This window comes from Helianthus annuus, chromosome 1 (genome assembly GCF_002127325.2).
Source record: "Helianthus annuus cultivar XRQ/B chromosome 1, HanXRQr2.0-SUNRISE, whole genome shotgun sequence".
Classification (NCBI taxonomy): domain Eukaryota; kingdom Viridiplantae; phylum Streptophyta; class Magnoliopsida; order Asterales; family Asteraceae; genus Helianthus; species Helianthus annuus.
Genome location: NC_035433.2, coordinates 71,920,637 through 71,943,152, shown reverse-complemented (window position 1 = coordinate 71,943,152; position 22,516 = coordinate 71,920,637). Strand labels below are relative to the sequence as shown.

At 34.2% G+C, this 22,516-nt stretch overlaps 1 long non-coding RNA gene across 21 annotated transcripts; it reads left to right on the top strand.

Annotated features, from left to right (window-relative positions):
* The first annotated feature begins 3,771 nt into the window (after positions 1 to 3,771).
* Positions 3,772 to 7,762, top strand: LOC110868666. Of its 21 annotated transcripts, none has more exons than XR_002552670.2 (13): positions 3,772 to 4,039; positions 4,416 to 4,485; positions 4,962 to 5,046; positions 5,144 to 5,245; positions 5,352 to 5,483; positions 5,574 to 5,676; positions 5,862 to 5,863; positions 5,950 to 6,028; positions 6,131 to 6,426; positions 6,521 to 6,648; positions 6,821 to 6,903; positions 7,074 to 7,285; positions 7,435 to 7,762. It is a non-coding gene; the product is annotated as an uncharacterized LOC110868666 (long non-coding RNA). The 21 variants fall into 21 exon arrangements; XR_002552658.2 differs by having other exon boundaries at positions 5,857 to 5,863; XR_004866128.1 differs by having other exon boundaries at positions 5,574 to 5,704; positions 5,857 to 5,863.
* The last annotated feature ends 14,754 nt before the right edge of the window (positions 7,763 to 22,516 follow it).

Here is a 22,516-nt window from a genome sequence, read left to right as displayed (position 1 = left end):
AAGAATGAGCCAAATTCGGATTTAAAGCTGAATATTTGAGGTTTACTGTTGATGTAGGCTTGCATGTAATGTTATTGGTGCAAGAGGAGGCAAGTCCAGCTGTTAGCAACTCAAAATCGGACTCAAATATGACCCAAACACGATTTCTGTCGCTGGGCAACCCACGCGGCCCGCTTGGGCAATCCCAGGCGGGTCGCCTGGCCTCTGGTTCAGCCAAACAACTTTCGTGTATTGACAGAATTGGTCCCTGAGCTTGAACGTGATGTTTCGGCTACTTTTCTCGACCCGTAAACCCCCAATCTTGGTTTTTATGAACCTTAGGACTTTTACCAACATGGTAATGCCCTCGGATAATTTTGCGCTCAACCGAAAAGTCCTGAATTCGACGTTGACGCTTCTAGTCCCTTAAGTACGGTTTTGGCCATAACTTTCTCATACGTTGACGAAACTTCATGAAATTTTTACCACATATTCTAGTGAGTATATTTTAGCTATACAAAGCTTCGGGTCTGCCAAAAGTTCACTCAGAGGTATAAATTGAACATGTTGACACTTTTGGCCCCTATAGTTTACAATACTTCACTTTAGTGCAATTTCCGCGTCGTATGATCCATGAACCATCCGTTAAAGGTTATAAACATTATGTAGGGTTATCATAGAGTCTATTTATCCCTTGTTGACACTTTGGACCCTTACGTTCCATAGTTTTCACTGTTTGTCACTTTTAGTCCCTCTAAAGTATGTTTTCACATAACGGAACCTTATGACACGTGTCAAGACATTATTGGACGAAATTTTTCGAGGTGTTACAATTATCAGGTCCTGAGATTGTACAAGAAACTACGGACAAGATAACTCAGATCAAGGAAAGACTGAAAACAGCAAGAGATCGTCAAAAGAGTTATGCAGATAATCGTCGCAAACCCCTTGAATTCCAAATAGGAGACAAGGTACTTTTAAAAGTATCTCCTTGGAAAGGTATTGTAAGATTCGGTAAGAAAGGGAAACTGAGTCCCCGATATATTGGACCATTTCCAGTAATTCAACAAATCGGGCCAGTTGCCTATCGCTTACAGCTACCAGAAGAACTAGCTGGAGTACATGATGTATTTCATGTATCCAATCTCAAGAAATGTTTATCAGATGAATCTCTGGTAGTACCTCTTCAAGACATAGAGGTAAATGAGAAGCTGAAATTCATAGAAAAACCTTTACAAATAAAAGACAGGAAAATCAAGTTTCTCAAACACAAACGACTGGTATTAGTCAAAGTCAAATGGAATTCAAAAAGAGGACCAGAATACACTTGGGAGCTGGAATCAGAAATGAAACGCAAATATCCTCATCTATTCTAGTAAATCTCGAGGACGAGATTCTTCCTAAGGTGGGGAGGATGTAACAACTCTCATTAAATTTTAAATAATTAGAATAGTAATTAGCTATTAAGAAAACCCTAATTGAGACACCCAAGTAATTCTGCACTAACCCTAGAATTTCCAGAACAATCAGAATCAGGATCAGGGGCCCTAAAACTCAGGGGGGGGGGGGGCAAAACCCTAATAACGATTATCTTCATAACTCATTATAAAATTCGAAATTTATAAAACCATCGACACAGCAAGCCTACCTGCACGAAGGGCTACCCTATGAAAATAGGGTGGTCACTCGCGTAGCGCGACGGCTAAGGGGGTACCCCTCGCGCTACGCGACGGTGTCAAAAATTCAGTATAAATAGCAGGGGTTGGGACTTGAATTTTGGCACTTGAACGACGAAAATCGGAGTTACATAGGCCGAGTTATAAGCAAAACAGTCCACACACACACACTATTATCGAGGTACTGCCGCAAAACAGGGTAATTAGTCGATCACTATTACGATTCAGTTTCCGGGATCAATATACCCAAAGAATATCTAAGTGCCGCCACATTTGGGCTATGCTTTATCGTTGTCGATAATTCGATAATGAGCCGAAGCATTGTACTTTGTCGTTGTCGATAATTCGATATACGAGTTGAAGTACTATACTTTATCGTTTGTCATTTTGATAAATGAGCCGAAGTATTGCACTTGGACATTCATTGTCACAATTGATCTCGGAGAATTATCATAATCGTTGTATTGATCACTAATCCTGTTTTGTGTGCTTTATTATGAAATTAGGTTAACAGGGATTAAATCTAAATTCTATCAACACTAAATCTGCAATGTGAGTTATTCTCTTTTTATAAATTCTTTTATCACAATTTGTGATTAATTTACAATACTCCAAATTCATTTTCCGAGATTATAATACCAGTGATTAAGTTGATGTAATCACCAAATTGCAGCCAGTATGTGGGGTATTGTGCACAATATTACAGTTTAAATCATTTTAGGTGGGCGTACCTAATTTAATTGATTTACGTCATTCATTGGGGCAGCCAATGGTGATATGACCACTGTCACAGATTCGGTCGAGTGACAAATACTGTGGGTAATTGGTTGATATCAGAAACATGCGTAAAAGATCTTAACACTGTGAATAATCTTAAAATGTGTCGTTTTCAGTAACTAGAATAATTCACTCAGTATTTCCCCGCTGACAAAAATCTTTTTCAAACATGTTTCAGGTGATCTGCTGTAATTCAGGAAAAATGTAGGGGAAGCATTTCAAGCTTAAGATAGTGGCTCGATATAAAAATAAAGAAATATGTTTTATTACTAAAAACTTATATTGTAAATTACCCGGGGTTTTAACCCGAATTGTCAAATAAAAATAATCGGGAAAAATTTTAACTTAGCCGATCCTGTGAAATAAATTTTTCCGCTGCTAAACTCACAATAAACAGATTACCGCAGACTTTCTGTTCCGCGGGTCCTGAAACGGGTCAAACCGGGTCAGGGACCGTGACACAATCGATCGCCTCCCTCTCTAGCTCTGTAGAATTTTTGTAACAATGGAGGTTCCAAGAGGTTCAAACCTAAAAACAAGTTAGAAACTTGTTTTTATACTAACTCAAGCCCAATTCCCTACATGGGCTCCTCTTGGGCCTGCTTGGCCCATATGGCCTAAAGCTTGGCCCAAGTGACCTATAAAGGTCCACAACCTAATATAAACTAACCCGGTAAGGCCCAGTTTGTAACCATACCGTTGTATTAATTTGATGCGTTAGTCTCACACTTTAGGGCCTAACAATTATAATACGAACATGAAGTAAATTGATGGACTAAACATGTATATAAACAAAGTTAACTAAGAAACGAAAAAAGGCTTTATTAAAACCGAGGGACAAAACACGTATATTAAGAAAGTTAAAGCAGAAAGACCATATGGAAGATAAGGTTTTTGATGATTGTACAAAAAACGAATTAAAACTAAACCTTCAAGGAAATTTGTGGATGTAAGTTTGATTAGGTAACACAATTCATTCCATGGCAAAACTGATGATTAAGTTTGATTAGGGAATTTGTGCATGTAAGTTTGATTTATTACGGTATCAGTACGATATCAGCACTCGACATAGCAATTAACATGTATTTAACATTAATTGAAAACCATAAAAATGAATACCCATACTGGTACTGTAACACCCCAACCCCGCTAGGGCTGACGTGTCACTCTTATAGATATCAAAACTAAAAACCAATCCATAGCATTAAATAAAATATCCTAATTACATTTATCTACTACTTCTAATAAAACAAAATATTTTTTAGCCACTTGTCATAATCTTAACCCATTAGTTGACACTTGGCATATGATTAAACCCTATTTTTTTCCAATTGACCGCCAATTCCATTGTTCCCTTACGCATCTCTTCTTTTCCTCCATCTTTCTTAACCTAATTAATATCGATACCGTTTCACAATCATCTCTTCAACTTCATATGGAAACCACAATCAATCATCAATCAGTTGATTCTACAAAACGCGAATTGGCTTCACCGTTTCCTTTCTTGATTATAAAACCCTAGATGTAAATCCAGAATCTTCATTCACGGATATAACAAGGAGGCTATACTCTCCGACGTTCATATTGTGGAAGATCTTCTTCAATCGGTTAGATGCATGTCCCTTGATCTTCTTTAATTCGTTAATAATATTATGTTTCTATTTTTTATGCTTATATGTAATGTCATGGTGTATTTCAATAGATTCTTTTGATCTCTCGGTCAAGATGTTTTCTTATTGTTCTTCTCATAAACCGTAATTTTTTTGGGAAAAATTGTTATTTCATATGATTATTTTGATTTCTCGGTCAGATTTTGTATACTTATATTTATGGGATATTCCTTTGATTGTTTAGATTTCTGAGTCGAATTGTTTTGTTGTTGTACTTATGATAAACCCTAAATTTTTAGGAAAAATGTTATTCTGCTCGAAAATCATAAATCCTGTTAATAATGCGATTTCTCTTAACTATGATTTAAAACAGAACACGTGCTTAAGGTTTACAAGGTGTGAATGCATAGTGGGGATCTTAGGTTTTGTGTTATTGCAAGAAGGTATGTGTCTGGTCTCTGTACATAAATAATGCTACTGCATAGAAACAACCTGGATTATGATTAGTGTAAATAGGATATGATTATGTTAGCTTGATTACAAAGTAAAAAGGTTAAAAAAGGTCGTGTTTTGGGGTTTGAGTTAATGAATTTGACACAAATAATTATATTGATTGGGAAAGTGTACCATGGTGTCTTAAGAAGTGGCCAGGCTACAGCCATTAAAATTTTATAATCGAGTGAACAACCAGACCAAGATTTTCTGGCTAAGGTCTGACTTATGGTTGCTAACATCTTTATATAATAAGGTTTGACTTATTCATATGACATATTTGTATGTGTGTGTCTTGAAATTTATTTAAGCATAGTTCTTGAAACTTTGATGTTTCATATGCATAAATTCTACAATTTTTGATACTTTGTATAATTTCGGTAGCTTTTTTCATTATAAATGCATAATCATGTCGCGTTTTTCGTAGATTTTCGTCTTTGGCGAACACGCTGTAGCCGCATCTTCTCAATGACAGAGACAACCGTTGAGGATTCACATGTAATGCGATCCAGGTATGCATTCAGTGGTTTGTTTTCGTTCTTATTTCTTTCCGATTGAATATTTGTTTGTGTAGGTTGACATTGATTCATTATCTTGTATCTCAATTAGTCATTAGGGGTATGACACACATTGCCAGGTGGAGCCTGAATCATGTAAGCTGGTTGTTGATCTGGTAAAATTTGAGGAGCTGTCATTTTTGGGACATAAGCAGTGAGATTATTATTAGTTGGTTTCATGTATAGAGCTGGATTTGCAATTCCAAGTTTCTGTAGGTTGTGGATATGTTTCTAAATTCGATAATCGATAACCACTGCAGTTTCTGGCTCCGGTTCCAAGATCTGAACCATTTCTTTCCCAAACCCGACAATGGATATGAAACAAGATAGCGAGTACCGCAATTAGAGACATCATCTGGCCAACTGCCCTGCTTACTGTTTTACGAGCAAAGGTATTCTACCTTTTTACTTATTGATGTTTTTTTTTACTTTAACATGAAATTTTATAGTTCCAATTATACAATGCGAGTATCTTTTCATAGGAATACAATGCAAAAGCCTGAATGGACGCACATCTTGCTTATCTTGGCTGCACGCTTAAGTAGAGGATATTATGCAGTGGTGGGTTAGGGTTAACCTGTTAATGTGAGTAACTTCTTCTGTTGGCAACAAGGTGAATTGGATTATACATCTAGATGATTTTGAAGCTAATGTTTGTTTTGATCTGAAAGATGTGTAAGAACATATTGTTGTATATTTTTTCATAAAAAATGGTATATGAGCCTATGAGGAATCTGATTTAGTTTGTGTATTTTTTTGGTGCAGTCCAGTGGTTAGTTTGGCTCATTCTTTGTATGCTCACAAAAGATTACTTTCTATCACACTACATATGTCATCAAAATGCACCACTTGGTACAGGTCTACGGTTCAAAATGGTTTTGAGTTTACCCCAATTAAATTAATTGTAAAAAAACCATTACTCAGGGTGCAAGAATAGGTTGGTTTAGTAATCTATACTTATAATTTTGCTTTTTCTTATAAAAGTTCTTATTCTTTTTCCTGTGTTTTACACTAACATTGTTTTTTATTTGCATTTTAGATGCAGGGGCGGTTCTTAGAAGAGCCGTGGCAGGGCCACGGCTCGGGCAAGTTTTTCGGGCGTAGTGCTAATTTTCCGCATTTCGATCGAAATTTTTTATATATACTATGTTTGGCCCGGGCTTGTCCGGGCTTTTTTTAGTGTCCGTGTCTTTCGGCCCTGGCATGTTCAACGGGCAAGATCCGCCACTGTTTAGATGTGATTGGATACGTTGTGCATTGTTTCAACATTGAGATGACCAGTCATGAGATTTGGGAAAGAAGCCCAAAGATGAACCTAAAACTAAAAGATATTGAGTGGGTTCTTTTTATTTATAATACTTATATACCAATTTACTTATCATTATTTTAATTTTCTCAAGATATTTAACCAACTTTCTATGTTTTCAAGTGATGTGGAGGTCGCTGTGACGTTGTGGGATCAATATGCTAAAGCGATTGATGCATACTATAAAGCTAATATAGGGGAAGTTCATGTGGTGTTACATATTCAGTTTGGCACGTTCAAGATCTACAAAGGTCATTCATATAATTTACTTTTATATATCATTGGTTCATGATCATATCCTTAGTTTGTTTTTTGCATTTACTTTTTGTCTTTTTATTTTTTCTAGGGAAATAGAATGTTTCTAACTGATATGATTGTACTAAGTTGTTCAACAATACTAACCGAATTACTTTTAAAATCCAGTGTCGGTATCAATTTCAGCAACTTCTAAACAAAAACAAAGATTATGTTGTTCCGGACATCAAGATATGTTCACCTTATTCCCGGTGGGTTTTTTTTTTTTTTTTTTTTTTTTTTTTTTGTATCTGGTCCCTTCCCTCCATTTGGTTGACGAGGCAACAAAAACTTCAAATAAATCTTTTAAATTTACATCAATTGGATTTGGATATCTCTTTAAGGTATGAGTTATTTACTGATGTTTTTTTTTATTATATAGATGTTTGAAGATAATTCGAGGTGATGCAAAATTATATGCTTCTTTAATTTTAAGGTTAGGTTTAAGGATAGAGAGACTCAGAGACCTGCAAAGGTCACAACGCCATGTGCCATTTCATCTGTTCAATTCAAATAAACAAACAACTGATCATTTTTATGCTTTCTTTTTTAGGGAAGACTATGTCCATATTACATGAATAGTTGACTTTTTGGGTATGATCATTAACTATCAAGGTCTATGAACATGAACTTTCTTTAATATGTGATTTTAAGTTCTTTATTTGGTTTATTATTGATTAAGGTTCTTTATTTGATTGATTGATAAACATGAATTTAATCATCAGTGACGATATATCATGCAGTTTTCCCTCAAGTACTTGAAGACATACAATTCTTAGGTAAACCATGAAATGCAGTCTGAAACAAAACACATCCCAAGATTGTCCCAACTCCCAAGTCAAACCCATTCATAAGTTAAGAACTGAAGTCGCTGCCAAAGGTAGCATTTGAGGAGTTCCAACCGATGGACCGATTTAACAAGTATGGTTAGTTGCTCAACCTATTGTGTTATTTTCTAGAAAGTGTAAAAAACTATCATTTCTGTTTTGCAAACAATGTACTCTATGAACTTGCTTTTCACTCCAATCTCCATTGTGCATAAGCATGGAATAAACTTCCCTTTCTAGATCTTAGGGCTATTAGGTTGGACAAATCGAGAAAATCAACTGTTTAATCTGATGTATTTGAGCTTGCGAAAAAAGAACGCGATATGAGCAAACTATAGTATATGTCATGCCAAGTGCCAACTAAACTCATAATTGTCCACACTGCACTTGAGTTCTTCCAATAATTGTTGGATTTGTACATAAAAGATCGATTTGAATAGTACCAAAGTTTATTACATTGCTTTCAACATTCAAGAAAGATAAATATCTGTATAAAAGTTTTGTCTGCCATTTGACATCAAGATGCCATTAAGGATCACATACCATAATGGATCATGTTTCATTTATGAAAAGTTTAGTAAATTTGAAATGAAAGTTATTGATCTTGGTTCCAGTTGTTTTGAAAGAGACTATCTTTGCTCTCATGTGCAATCCAGGTCTTACTGTGCATTATAGGTTATTTTAGGACTTCCATATGATTAAAAAAATTGATATTTGGTGGCTTTGTTGCATTTTGGTTGAACTTTGTACCAGTAATATTTAAATATTTATGATTACTATATAGGTGTGTGGGATTATATTTGTAATTTAAATTTGTATGTATTTTCTTTTGTAATTTTCTTATTTTTAGACTTACGACACATAAATTTAATTGTCGAGTAGTTTTTGAACTTTCTTAATTGTGTTCAACACATTAAGTAAATAGTTGGACGATCACACTAGCCAGATTCTCGAGCCCATGTATTGAGTCATATTTACAAGATTGTCCATCTATTGAGTCATATCCTAATCTTGGGCTATAGAATCTTACTTTGTTAAAATATATGTTTATCATAGGCCGTCAACTTTGGATGATTCCTTTCATCATGTACAATCTTACTTGGTATATGGTTTGATTCGAACCTTGGGCTATAGAACCCGTAATCGCTTATTTCAATATCTGTCATCTTACTTGGTATATGGTTTGATTCGAAACTCAACAAACTTTAGATGCCTTACCTTATTTTTAGCTTACTTTTTTAAAGTTAGATTGAATCTAACTTCATTTGATACATTGCGTACCCGGGTAGAGAGATGGATTTCCTTACTTGAACGTTTATTTCTTTCAAAGGATTATTTCAACAATTTTAAGTTATATATTTATGTGTTAAGCCACCTGCGAAACTCGCAGGGTCTTAGGCTAGTTACACTACTGAAATAAAAAGAAATCTTGGCTAGCAACTTCCTAACGCTCTTCAATGAAATCCTAGATCATCCCACATTACCTGTAAAACAAATAGGAAAAAAACACAAAAAGAAAAATACGGCTGAGCCAAAAATTGCTCAGTAACGGAGAAATCAACAGTACAAGTAAAGTTATATCAGCGGAAAAAAAAACATAACAGAACTAAGACTGAAGTGAAACGATTACTGGCACGAGTACTGAAAACAGATGCAGACAAAAGACTGATACAAAAACTGATTCACTAACCGATTTGAAGCTTCAACGAAAACTGATACGGAAACAAAAGTCAGCTATACACATAAATGATATCGAACCCAACACAAAATCGTTGTAGAGACCGATACATAGCTGACCACGATGACTAAAATATGTTATTTTGTATACAGGAACTTATTAAGAACATCGTTTAAATAATCTAGTATCCGTATAACCAGAAAAGTTTCTACCCTATTATTCGTAGTTTGTAAAATGAAACGTTTAAACAAATCCAAGAAATAATAACTATTTAATATTTTAAACAACGTTTAATAATGCTATTATTTTTGAAACAACATACTCGGCAAAAGTATTTTCTTATATTGAGCGTCTGAATTTATCAAAATAAAATAGTTTATCACATTTCATAGCAAATCAACATTAGACAAAAAGAACTAATTTTCTACATTTGAAAAAGTTATAGTTTAGAAATATAATAAATGTCACAAAATGGATTTCAAATGAAATGCTTATAAAAGTTTCGTAAACTGACATGGAAAGCCGATACAGAATCAAAACCAAATACGTAAGCCTAAACATTTTAAGTACCAATAAAAATCTTATAATCTTTAAAAGAACAGAATTGTCGAACTATTATCTTTAAATAAATATTTAGATTCAAATCTATCTGTATTAATTAAAAATTTCATAAGTTATTATTTAATTAAAAATAACTATTTGTATAGCTTTGGAGATTTATATTTAATAACCAAAATAATCTAGATAACTTGAGTTTAAAAGTAGAATTATTTAATCCTTGCGAAATTTCTTAAACCAATAAGAAAAATGGACACGGAACAAAGATAGAGTCAACGACAAGTATCGACAGACACTGAATCAGATACTGAATACAGATATTGTCGGACACAAACTAAACGTATAACACGGAATCTAAATCCAAATTGAGACTGATATAGTGATCGAGACAAATCTGATACAAACCGGTACAGATACTGAGTCAACACAGACATAGCTAATACATAACAGAATCGGATACTGAATACAATCAGAAGCATAATTAACCCAATACACGATCAGAAACAAAACCGGATGCGTACAAACATATCAAACATATCAGAGCAGATGCTTAACATATTCACATACAGAAAAAAATATACTAACTTACACGCCAACTATATATATCAACAAAATAAATCGTGTAACACAGAAGCACCCAGAGCCAGAAACAGACTGGTACACAGCTAGCTAGTCCATGCACCTATGAGATGGTGAGTGTGGCGTGCACCCCTTATTCCATCTCCAGACAAACAAACAAATTCAAACTCAGAGCTAAGATCGATCTATACGCCTCTAGTGGCCAAGGTGCTACACAAGCACGAGCTAGAGACACCGTGAACTTTCATTACGCACTGTCACGATAAGTGCCATGCCATTGACGCCCAAACGACAAGTTAGACATGCTTGGGTGACAGAGTACCAATACTAAGGCCTTATAAAAAAAATAAAGGCAACTAAAAAAAATTATACTAACAGGAACATGCGACCATGAGTACAAATATGAGGTATGGCATGTTACAACACACTAATAAACAAACAAATACAAACTGGCTCCTATAATGTATCACATATCAAACGAATATATGTACCGAATCATGAAAATAACATTTTAAGACAGAGACAATAATCCGTACTAAAAGTAACGGATATAATAAAGAGAAATGCTATGATGAGAAGACTAAAGGATTCGTACCAAAGAGTAATGGATCTAATAAATAAAAGATACTATGATGCAATCAAAACAGAATCCGTACCTTTTCTCAGCAAGCAAAGCATATCAATAACCAACTCGTCCTTAACACGTAAGCGAACCTAAATCCCATATTATATTTTCAAATAAGTTATGTAGTAAATTATTCGTCTAGTCTATCATTTCATTAACTTTTTCCGGCGATCAAAAATCCAAATCTAACCCCTTATGTCACACATTTATTTTAGCACTTAACGTCAAGAAAAAAAGTACTAATATAGAACTTACAAAATAGCCATGAAATACTTCGTTCATCCTTTTCATCATTCTAAATATTATACATACATATATATATTACAATAATTGTATAAGATAGACACTGAAAATGACAAATATATATAAGAAATAACCAATCCATTAGTTAAAATAACCAATCCATTGGTTTTGATGTAAAAAAAAACTATAACTCATCGATTGATAAAACTTTATTATAACCATCAATATTTAGATTTTGGTAATAACTAATGAATTTATATATTTATTTATTTACTAAAATAATCAAATGAACAAATATACATATAACATAAATCAAACTATACAATCACAAAATGCATAACACAAACCACAATTTCAGACTCATCATGATACACAAATCAACGCGTACCCACATGCAACACCATGCGCACACACACATACATGACAAACAAATAACACACACTAACGCACACAAGACGACACACACAACATTACACACGCACACCGTACACACACATATATCACACATACATAATATAAATACACACAACGAACTCTCTTTCTCTACTCGTATTCGCTTGCCAAAATCAAACCAAAAGAAATCCCAAACCCTTGATCGCCGGAACAACCTACCCTTAACCCAAATCGAATGTCTTAACCGAAAAAAAAAAAATCAACGAACAAAGGTAGTTGGTTCGTCTACATTGCATATCGGAACGACGAGAGCAAACCTGGTGGCGATCGTGGTGTTGATGGGCAAAGGTGGCGGCTAACAAATGGCACAAATGGTGGCGTTGTCTGGTGGTCGGATCAGCAGCGGCGAGCTTCCGGAGGTTGCGATGGTTGCGGAGGTGAACTTGAACAAAGGATTACACTCGAAACTGATTAAGAGGGCACAAGCGTTTTAAAAAGAATTGAATATTACCGATAGCGGTGATCGTATCCAAATTTATTAGGACAATTCGTTTGATGAGGTAACGATTTTGTTTGAAATGGAAAGCGTATAAACCAAGAGAAACTTGTATGGCAATTATGGCAACTCCTAATTTAATTTGTACGAGATGGAAAATCATAAGTCAAATTCCTTATGTCTAGCATCACTATTAATATATAATTTTTTTTTCTCATATTTATTTCCAAGGCATTAACAAAGAAATTATCATAAAAAAGGAACTATTTACTTAATATTTTTATTTATTAGAGTATGTATATTGATATCTCATTACATGATAAGTTTAAAAAGTAATATATATATATACTAGCCTAAGATCCCGCGAGCTTCGCGGATGACTTAACACAAACATATAATATATATACTTGCAATGAGATGAACTTTGTAATGAAAAAACTTTTCAATATAAACGTATAAAAATATGATTTTTCTCACTTAGGTAAATATGTTTTGATTCATTTTTTATAGGTATTGAGATGTTATTGTACGAATGATTTTATAGCAATTTTTAGAACCCAGATAGATTTCAATTTTTTTGATTATTTTTTTATAACTTTGGTTATTTGATATATATTTTCTTAAATAAAGCATTTTTAACCAGTTTTGACATTAACGTATATTGAGCAGAACACATATTAACATGAACCTATTTTGAGCAAAACCCGTTTTGACTGACCCGAACCTATTTTGACCTTAACATATATTGAGCAGAACACATATAATCAATGAAATAAATCATAGTAAAGCTATTTATGATTAACACAAAACTAAATCCTACAAAAAGTAAATTTATTCGGTACACATGCTAATTGACAAATACTCTTTGCTACAAAGTAATCACCGGTAGAATTGAGTGGTGGAGTTCTGTAAAAATGGTATTAACAGTTTTATGCAAAACAATCAACAACAATAACACCAGAAATAGCGATAAAACGGTGACATAAAACTTTTATTATTTACCAACCCAGAAAAACACCCAACCACCCTTGATCTTACAAAATGTAAGATCGATGAACAATACAAGAACAATAGATCAACTGATGATAAATCAGTTGATCATATGAAACGATACAACCAAAAACAGATGAAGATCCACAGGATCTAACTATACAACAAACAACTAAAAGAAGATCAACAGCAGATCTTCAACAAGCTCCAGATCTTCAACACGTATCCAGAGGAACAAACGAACAGGAAAGTGAGATGTGAGAGAGTGAAAGAATGATCTGGAAACCCTAGATCAATAATAACCAGCCTTTTATATAAAATATCTAGCCATGTTACACATAAGTCCCTGAAATCTTCCACATACACCCCTGAACAATGTACAAAATACAACTTGGAAACAGAATTAGTTGTAACAACTTTTGAGCCCAAAACCAACAACCGACATAGTCAGTTGAACAACAGGCCCACAATACAAGCCCAACAATAACATCAATGAGTCCAATAACTTAAACATAACTGTATGAATTAAAAAGAGAAAATAATAAATGTAAACTTGTTACATTTTAACATCCCCCCTTCATTCATACAGTTTAACCAGCAAACAAGTCCAACATTCCCAACTTACTACACAAACTATCATGCTGCAAACTGTTTAACCCTTTGGTAAACAGATCAGCCAACTGATCTTCAGACATAACCTTTTCAGGAATAATAACACCATTTGCAATTTTTTCTCTCAAAAAATGCAAATCAATCTCAAAATGTTTTGTCCGTTCATGAAACACAGGGTTAAAAGCAATAGAGATGGCAGATTGACTATCACAAAATAACTGAACAGGCAATTTACAATCAACACCTAACTCTTTTAACACATTTAAAACCCATATCACTTCACAAGATGCAGAACACATAGCCCTATATTCTGCTTCTGCAGTTGATCTAGCAACAACACTTTGTTTTTTCGACTTCCAAGATATAAGTGAACTACCTAAGAAAATCCCATAACCAGTAACAGACTTCCGAGTGGCCAAACATTTGGCCCAGTCAGAATCCACAAACCCCTTTAAAACCAAATCATTTTCCTTTCTAAACAAAATTCCTTTACCTGGAGACATCTTCAAGTATTTTAACAGTCTAAGTGCAATTTGCAAATGACACTCTTGAGGGGAATGCATAAACTGACTAAGAAATTGAACGGCATAACTTATATCCGGTCTGGTTATGGACAGATATATAAGCTTACCAATCAATTTCTGAAAATTCGTGACATCTTTAACAACACTTTGATTTAGACTCAATTTATTAGCAACAATATGACTTTGTTCTATGGGTGTGTTAACTGGTTTAACACCAAGATATCCAAATTCACTAAGTAACTCAAGGCAATATTTACGCTGATTCAAACATACACCATCATCAACATACATCACCTCAATACCTAGGAAGTACTTTAACACACCTAAATCTTTAATCTGAAAACTGTCACTTAATTGCTTTTTAATTTTAACAATCTCAACATCAGAATTTCCAGTGACAATTATGTCATCTACATATACTAATAGCACAACAAACACAGACTTAGCAGACAGAATGTACATAGAATGATCACACAAACTCTGCACAAAACCCATTTTAAACAAGGTTTCATTCAATTTTTCATTCCACTTCCGAGGGGCTTGTTTCAGCCCATACAAAGATTTAACCAACTTGCAAACCCTAGTTTCATTTTCAGGAAAGTATCCAGGAGGTAACTTCATATACACATCTTCTGTAATTGAACCATAGAGAAATGCATTATTAATGTCCAATTGATACATTTGCCAATTATTCTTAACAGCCAAACTTAATACACATCTAATAGTGACCATTTTTACCACAGGAGAGAAAGTTTCTCCGAAATCAATCCCTTCCCGTTGACTATAACCTTTGGCCACTAATCTGGCCTTAAACCTCTCAACCTCACCATTAGATTTGTATTTAATTTTGTAAATCCACTTGCAACCTATGGCTTTTCTATCCTTTGGCAAATCTACCAAAACCCAAGTACCATTTCTATATAATGCCTCCATTTCCTTATTCATTGCATCTACCCACCTAGGATCTTTTATTGCATCAGTAAAACATGCAGGTTCACAAGTTTTATTCAAGTTTGACACAAAACAAAAATTATCAACCGACAAACTAGAATAATTCACAGACTTTTCTATACCATACTTCACTTTGCCCTCTACAACATACTCATCAAATCTTTTAGGCAAATTAACACTTCTAGAAGAACGTCTAACATATGGTGTGCCCTCAGATTGGACAATGTCACCATGCGATCCTGAAGTGTCCTCTACCCTACCACTGTTACCAACACCACTACTGCCAGCCTGTTCTGTGTGTTGTCCAGGTTCAACTCCAGAAACAGGGGCTGATGTAGAGGGTGACAGTGGTTGCTGATCATCACTAACAGGATCATGTGCACCACTTGTACCCTCTTCATCATTGGGCATGTTAGGAACTTCAGATATTGTGTTATCGAAAAAATTTAAATGATTCAGATTTAATTCAAATACTTGTTCTTGATTATCAATTGTTTTAAGTTTAAAAGGGTATATATTCTCATAAAATTTCACATCTCTAGAAAAATAAATTTTCTTATTATCTAAACTCCACACTTTATACCCTTTTTTTATGTTAGAATAACCAAGAAAAACACACTTGTTTGCATGAAATGCAAACTTATCAGGTTCATTTAACACAGTACTGAAACACAAACATCCAAAGTTCCTTAGATGAGACAAAGAGGGTTTAAATCCAAACATAACCTCAAAAGGACTCCTACTATTCAACACAGAAGAGGGTAACCTGTTAATCAGGTATACAGCAGTTAGAACACAATCTGGCCAAAACTTTAAAGGAACACCACTCTGAAACATCAATGCCCTAGCTGTGTTTAAGAGATGCCTATGTTTCCTTTCCACCACACCATTTTGCTGTGGTGTATAGGAACATGTGGTTTGATGTAAAATACCATTATTTTTACAAAACATATTCATGTTATTATTTACAAACTCAGTCCCATTATCACTCCGGAACACTTTAATTCTCTTTTTAAACTGAGTTAAAATCAATTCATAAAACCCTTTTAAATTCTCAAAAACTTCAGTTTTACTTGCCATAAAATAGCACCATACAGACCTGGAAAAATCATCAACAATTGTCAAAAAATACTTAAAACCTTCATAACTTGTGACTTTGTATGGACCCCACAAGTCCAGATGTACTAAGTCACCTACACATTTGGTTTTATGCTCACTTAAAGGAAATGGGACCCTAACTTGTTTTGCCCTATGACAAATATCACAAGGACTATGATCACTTGAATTCAATTTAAGATGTTGTTTTAACACAGCCAAGACTTGTTCAGAGGGGTGCCCTAACCTAGAATGCCATGTGACAGACTTCACAGAACTATTGAAACAAGCATGAGAAAAATTACCATTATTTCCTACAACATACAGACCACTATCTTGTCTACCACTCATCAGGACTTTCTTTGACTTGGAATCCTGAAGTAAACAACACTCCTCATTAAACACAACAGATACACAATTATCCTTAGCTAACTTGTAGACAGACAACAAGTTCACACAATAGTCTGGAACATAGAACACATCTTGTAAAACAACACCTTCAGTTAGTTTAAGGTTACCAATTTTCAACACTTTAACCTTTGTACCATTAGGATGACTAACAGTAATGTTAAATTCAGAAACATCAACACTATTTATCAAATGTTTATCAGAATTAACCATATGTTGACTCGCCCCTGAGTCAACAATCCATACATAACTATTGTTAAACACATTGGAACTTGAACAACTCACAAAATTAGACACATTAAAGCACTCACCTCCTATATTAGGATTTTGTGACTCTGACTGAGAACTTTCACCAACAAGATTTAACAGCTTGGTAATCTGCTCAGAAGTAAATGGCAATCCAGACACAGAAGAAGCAGCAGATTTACCAACAGAAGAATTAGACTTATTATTACTATTATTAACACTAGTGGAATTAACTCTATTAGAAGAGTTATTATTAGTATTATTATTATTTCTTCTTCTAAACCCTGAAGGATAACCAATAATCTCAAAACATCTGTCTATGGTATGACCTAACATATTGCAGTGAGAACATTTAAGATTGTTAGGTCCTCTATTTGATTTTTTCTTACTCTCAAAACTTTGGCTAGCCTTAGAGACAAACGACACATTCTGACTTTTAGAACCATTACTAGAAAGCCTGTGTGACTCTTCTCTAGATACAATAGAGAAGGCCACTTTTACTGAGGGAAATGATTCTCTTGTCAAAATATTAGTTCTCACAGGCTGATACACATCATCAAGCCCCATGAGAAACTGCATTAACTTTATAAGAGCTGAAAAATCATTGTAATCCTTAGCAGCTTGACAAGAACATGAAGGCAGTTGAAGCATTGCATCAAACTGCTTCCACATTGTTGTCAACCTGTTATAATATTCTGCAACTGTACTACCATTTTGTGAAATACAGTTTATCTTTTTATACAAATCATAGACAACTGACCCATCAATTTTATCAAAAGATTCTTTTAAATCAGTCCAAACTTCAGAAGCAAGTTTAGAAAAAACTTGACCAAGAAACAATTCTTCTGAAACAGAATTTAATAACCACGTAAGTACTACAGAATTGCATCTATCCCATTGGGCTGCCAAAATTTCATCATCTTTAGATTTTTCAACCTTACCATCTATAAATCCATACTTGTTTTTAGCTTCTAAAGCCAATTTCATGGCACTAGACCACACAGCATAATTCTCAGTTCCTTTAAGTTTAATGCTAACAATAGTTAAACTACTGGAATCACTAGGATGTAAGTACAACGGATCTCCTATATCCAATTTACTAATCAACGTCTGAGAAGTACTAGGAGCAGTTTCAGCAGGCATATTGACAAGCAACAAAAGACACCAAATATACAAACAGACAACAACAGGTAATCAACAAAAACACACACAAAGAATCAAACAACCAAAGACACAGGCGAAGCTGAGTCAGGGACCAGATTCCAGGTTCATCACTCAAGGTGCCTGGACAAGCCTTTACTCAGGAGCCGAAACCAAAAAATAAACCAACAGCAACAAAAAAAACAACCAAGACAATACAAATATGTGCCGGTCCTCACTACCCCGACTTCAACTATCCAACAACAGAAAAAAAATAGGATAGAACGATCTTACAGAGGGTGCAAATCCTTGAATATATATCAGATTCGTAGTTTTCAAGAACTACTAAACCTGATGTCCAGAAGACCAAGTGTCACACAGGTCAGTTTGCCCTAAAACTTTCAAGAGTTTTAGAGACCAACACAGTATGAACACCAGCAGCAAACAAACCCTCACACAAGCCAAGAAACCCTAAGATAGGGTTTCAGAAAACAGATCGGAACTAATATGCCCAAGATCAAGCCGATCCAAACCCTAGAACACCAGGGAATAACCTAAACACAAACACCAAACAAAAAATCAGAATCGATCAGCGGAAATAACAGATCAGGAGCGATGAAGCTCTGATACCATGTAAAAATGGTATTAACAGTTTTATGCAAAACAATCAACAACAATAACACCAGAAATAGCGATAAAACGGTGACATAAAACTTTTATTATTTACCAACCCAGAAAAACACCCAACCACCCTTGATCTTACAAAATGTAAGATCGATGAACAATACAAGAACAATAGATCAACTGATGATAAATCAGTTGATCATATGAAACGATACAACCAAAAACAGATGAAGATCCACAGGATCTAACTATACAACAAACAACTAAAAGAAGATCAACAGCAGATCTTCAACAAGCTCCAGATCTTCAACACGTATCCAGAGGAACAAACGAACAGGAAAGTGAGATGTGAGAGAGTGAAAGAATGATCTGGAAACCCTAGATCAATAATAACCAGCCTTTTATATAAAATATCTAGCCATGTTACACATAAGTCCCTGAAATCTTCCACATACACCCCTGAACAATGTACAAAATACAACTTGGAAACAGAATTAGTTGTAACAACTTTTGAGCCCAAAACCAACAACCGACATAGTCAGTTGAACAACAGGCCCACAATACAAGCCCAACAATAACATCAATGAGTCCAATAACTTAAACATAACTGTATGAATTAAAAAGAGAAAATAATAAATGTAAACTTGTTACATTTTAACAAGTTCTTTGCCCGAGATGAAAAAAAACTACATATTAAAGCACGCACATAATTGTATATTTGTATTCTTTTTCAGATGTGGCAAGATTGTCGTGCCAACAGGCTGGGTAATGAAAACACTTTTTACTTATAAAAAACATTAAAATAAGTTATGTGCTAATTATGATTGAAGAAAGCAGTAGTACTATAATCATAATGTACCCGTGTGTCTAAGTCCCCGTGAGCTACACGGGTGGTATCACAATAAATTATGTTATTTAATAAACATAAACTTTCAAATGAAAGCAACATAGGACCAAACCCGCAAAATACCACTATCCCTATAATGGTTGGTTACAAAGGACTAAAGGAGTAGAGTACAATATGTAAACCGAAAAGTAATAAACCCAAGAGATTGCGCCTTCAAGATTTCTACTGATTGATGTGGCATAGGAAGATCACCATCTATTCATTTTAAATAATCAATCACATTCTTGTAATATCATGGTCATATTAATTCATCAATTTATATCAATAAATTAACTCAAAGTTATTGGATCTGAGATATTCTTTAATCTATATTACACAAATTCCAACAAAATATTAAGGCATTCTAACATGCAACTCTTAGGTCTTAAGCTTACTGGCATTGCAACTTCATCCTCAAGTCACTACGGCTTGTAATTAGGTAGGTCCCAATAACTTAGATTAGCTGTATATTTCTCCTGTCATACATTCAATTCAAAATAAGAATCTAAGCATATCATGTTTAAAAACCAATGTAATAGCTTAACATATGCAATAACCCCATGCCTTTTAACTTCCAACATCCAACTGTGTTCTCTGCATTCAAAAAATACATGTTTAACATCACTCCTGAATACTTTAGAAATAAATAAACGCTAGAAGTGATAGTCATTTGGCAACCCCCAAATCTGCATAAGATTAAAGTTTTAAGTCTACATAACGTTAGGTATTTGGCAAGCTACAGGGACCTACACTCTATATACATGACAGATTGAACACAAACCATGCGAAAGTACCGGTACCGAAAGTAGCGGTACTGAAAAACGGAAAAAGTAGGTACATGTACCGAATACACCAATTCGGTACCGGTATTTACCGGTGTTTTACCCTTAAATACCGGTACCGTATCGGTACCGGTACTGAAAAATGGGTACCGGTACCGAATATACCCGGTACGGTACCGGTACCCGGTACCAAATGCTCATCCCTATACTATACTCATAGTTGGTTATTATGATATGATTATTAACATATTTTAACTCCCACCCCAAACTCTTGACCGAAAAGGAAATTGTTTAGCAATAATAAATAATTTGTTTCCCAAACCACTCTACTCAAATGGAATTTGATCAGCAAGTTTAAAGTATGTCAGGCGTAGAATCGATAAAAAGATGTTTTTATTTATTTATTATACATGAAAATAATTCAGTGGGTGTATTTCATTAGCTTGTTTGTATCTTCAGTGTAAGCTACATTGAATTCCCATAAAGATTTTAAGGGATTTGTAAACTATATCTTACTTGAGTTTTTAATTTTTATTGATAGTTCCTGTAAAAATGCAAAAAAAAAAAAAAAAGAACATTGATAGTTAGAAAGAATAAGAGGTTTTGGTCATACTGTGAAAAATGTAAATAAAAAAAAACTATTTTGGATGTTTCAATCCATTTACATGAAGAGGGCCGAGTTGAATAACTGAGTTACATTACATATCATCTTTAACATGTTGAATGGGTCAAAAATAAAAAAATAGCTAAAAATACACAGGTCAAACGTACTTTAATGCTTAAACCTCCTAAATCATCCAAATAAAAAAACAAATAACTATTGTCTTTGTAATCATATTTAATACATTAGCATATTTATTAAACTCAAGAGATAAAGAAAAAAAAAAGTGGACTCTTGACTGGTCAACTGCCTCGTTTTAACTTGCACCAAAAAAATACCCATTTTAACCCAGACCCATTTAACTTGTCAAGAAATCTACTATTGCAACAAAATAGCAAAGTATGGTCGAGATATTTATACCCTTTCTAAAAGAGAGAGTATGAATTTAACACACGGGTGACAGTAAGGTCAGTTGAAGTGGAATATATGTTTAATAAAGCTTACCCAACAACCAATTGAATTACACACAGAAGCCAATGAGGTAATATCTGAAAGCTAAGTTGGCCAAAATGATGACAGCAAGTGCAAAAAAAGCTGCCACGTCTACATTCGAAGGGGAGTGATTTACCTGATTTTGATTTTTCTTGTTGCGTACATAGGCTCCAATGCATTTCGACCCGATTAGAGTAAGTTTATACGAATTACCAGATGCATCAGATGTGTGACATTCCTTAAAGACCTAAACAACCATACCAAAGAAGAAAACCATCAATTACATATATAATTACAATATAAGTAGCATGAAATTGGAGCATATCTTTTAAGTTTCCAAATTGATTTAACAATATCACCATTACAAACAATTTGACAGCATTCATTTGAGCTCACAAAATTCCTTATTTGTCCTATCAAACATTATTTTAGATACTTTTGCCGAATAATCAAACATTCGGGAGTTTATATGAAGTCAAACACCTAAATGTTCATAGCATAAGATATATATTCACCTTGGTGTAGAATCTAGGTTCACAGTAGTGTGTTGGGTTGTGATTTCGTTTATGGTATCTAGATTGACGAATGCATGACTCTCTAAAGAAAATATATCATCCCACCTTCACCCATTTCAAAAGTCTTTCAGCCATATATTCAACCTGTACTTAGTTTCAAGCAATACTAATATAACAATGGCTTGAAACCATCTTTAGTAACCTTCTCTTATAGCTCCTACAATGTAAATGGTTTTTTTGAATATCTTGATCACATAAATGTTTACAATGACTTCACATATATAGTTATATACTAAACTAAACGGTGTGTTGGATGATGGTTACACCGGTTGACAACCTTTAATAACCGTTTATAACGGTAAGAGCATTATCCAGCCTTTACCGTGTCTATCTAACCTAAAGTTCATAATAACGACAATATCCTATGTGTTACAAATACAAATAATCATATGATATTATATAATAAAGTTCAGCTCGTTGCCAATGGTTCATTCTTATTTTCATTTAGCATGTTTGAGTCGTTCAAAGGAAATTACCCATTTAGCCCGTGCAATGTGCAA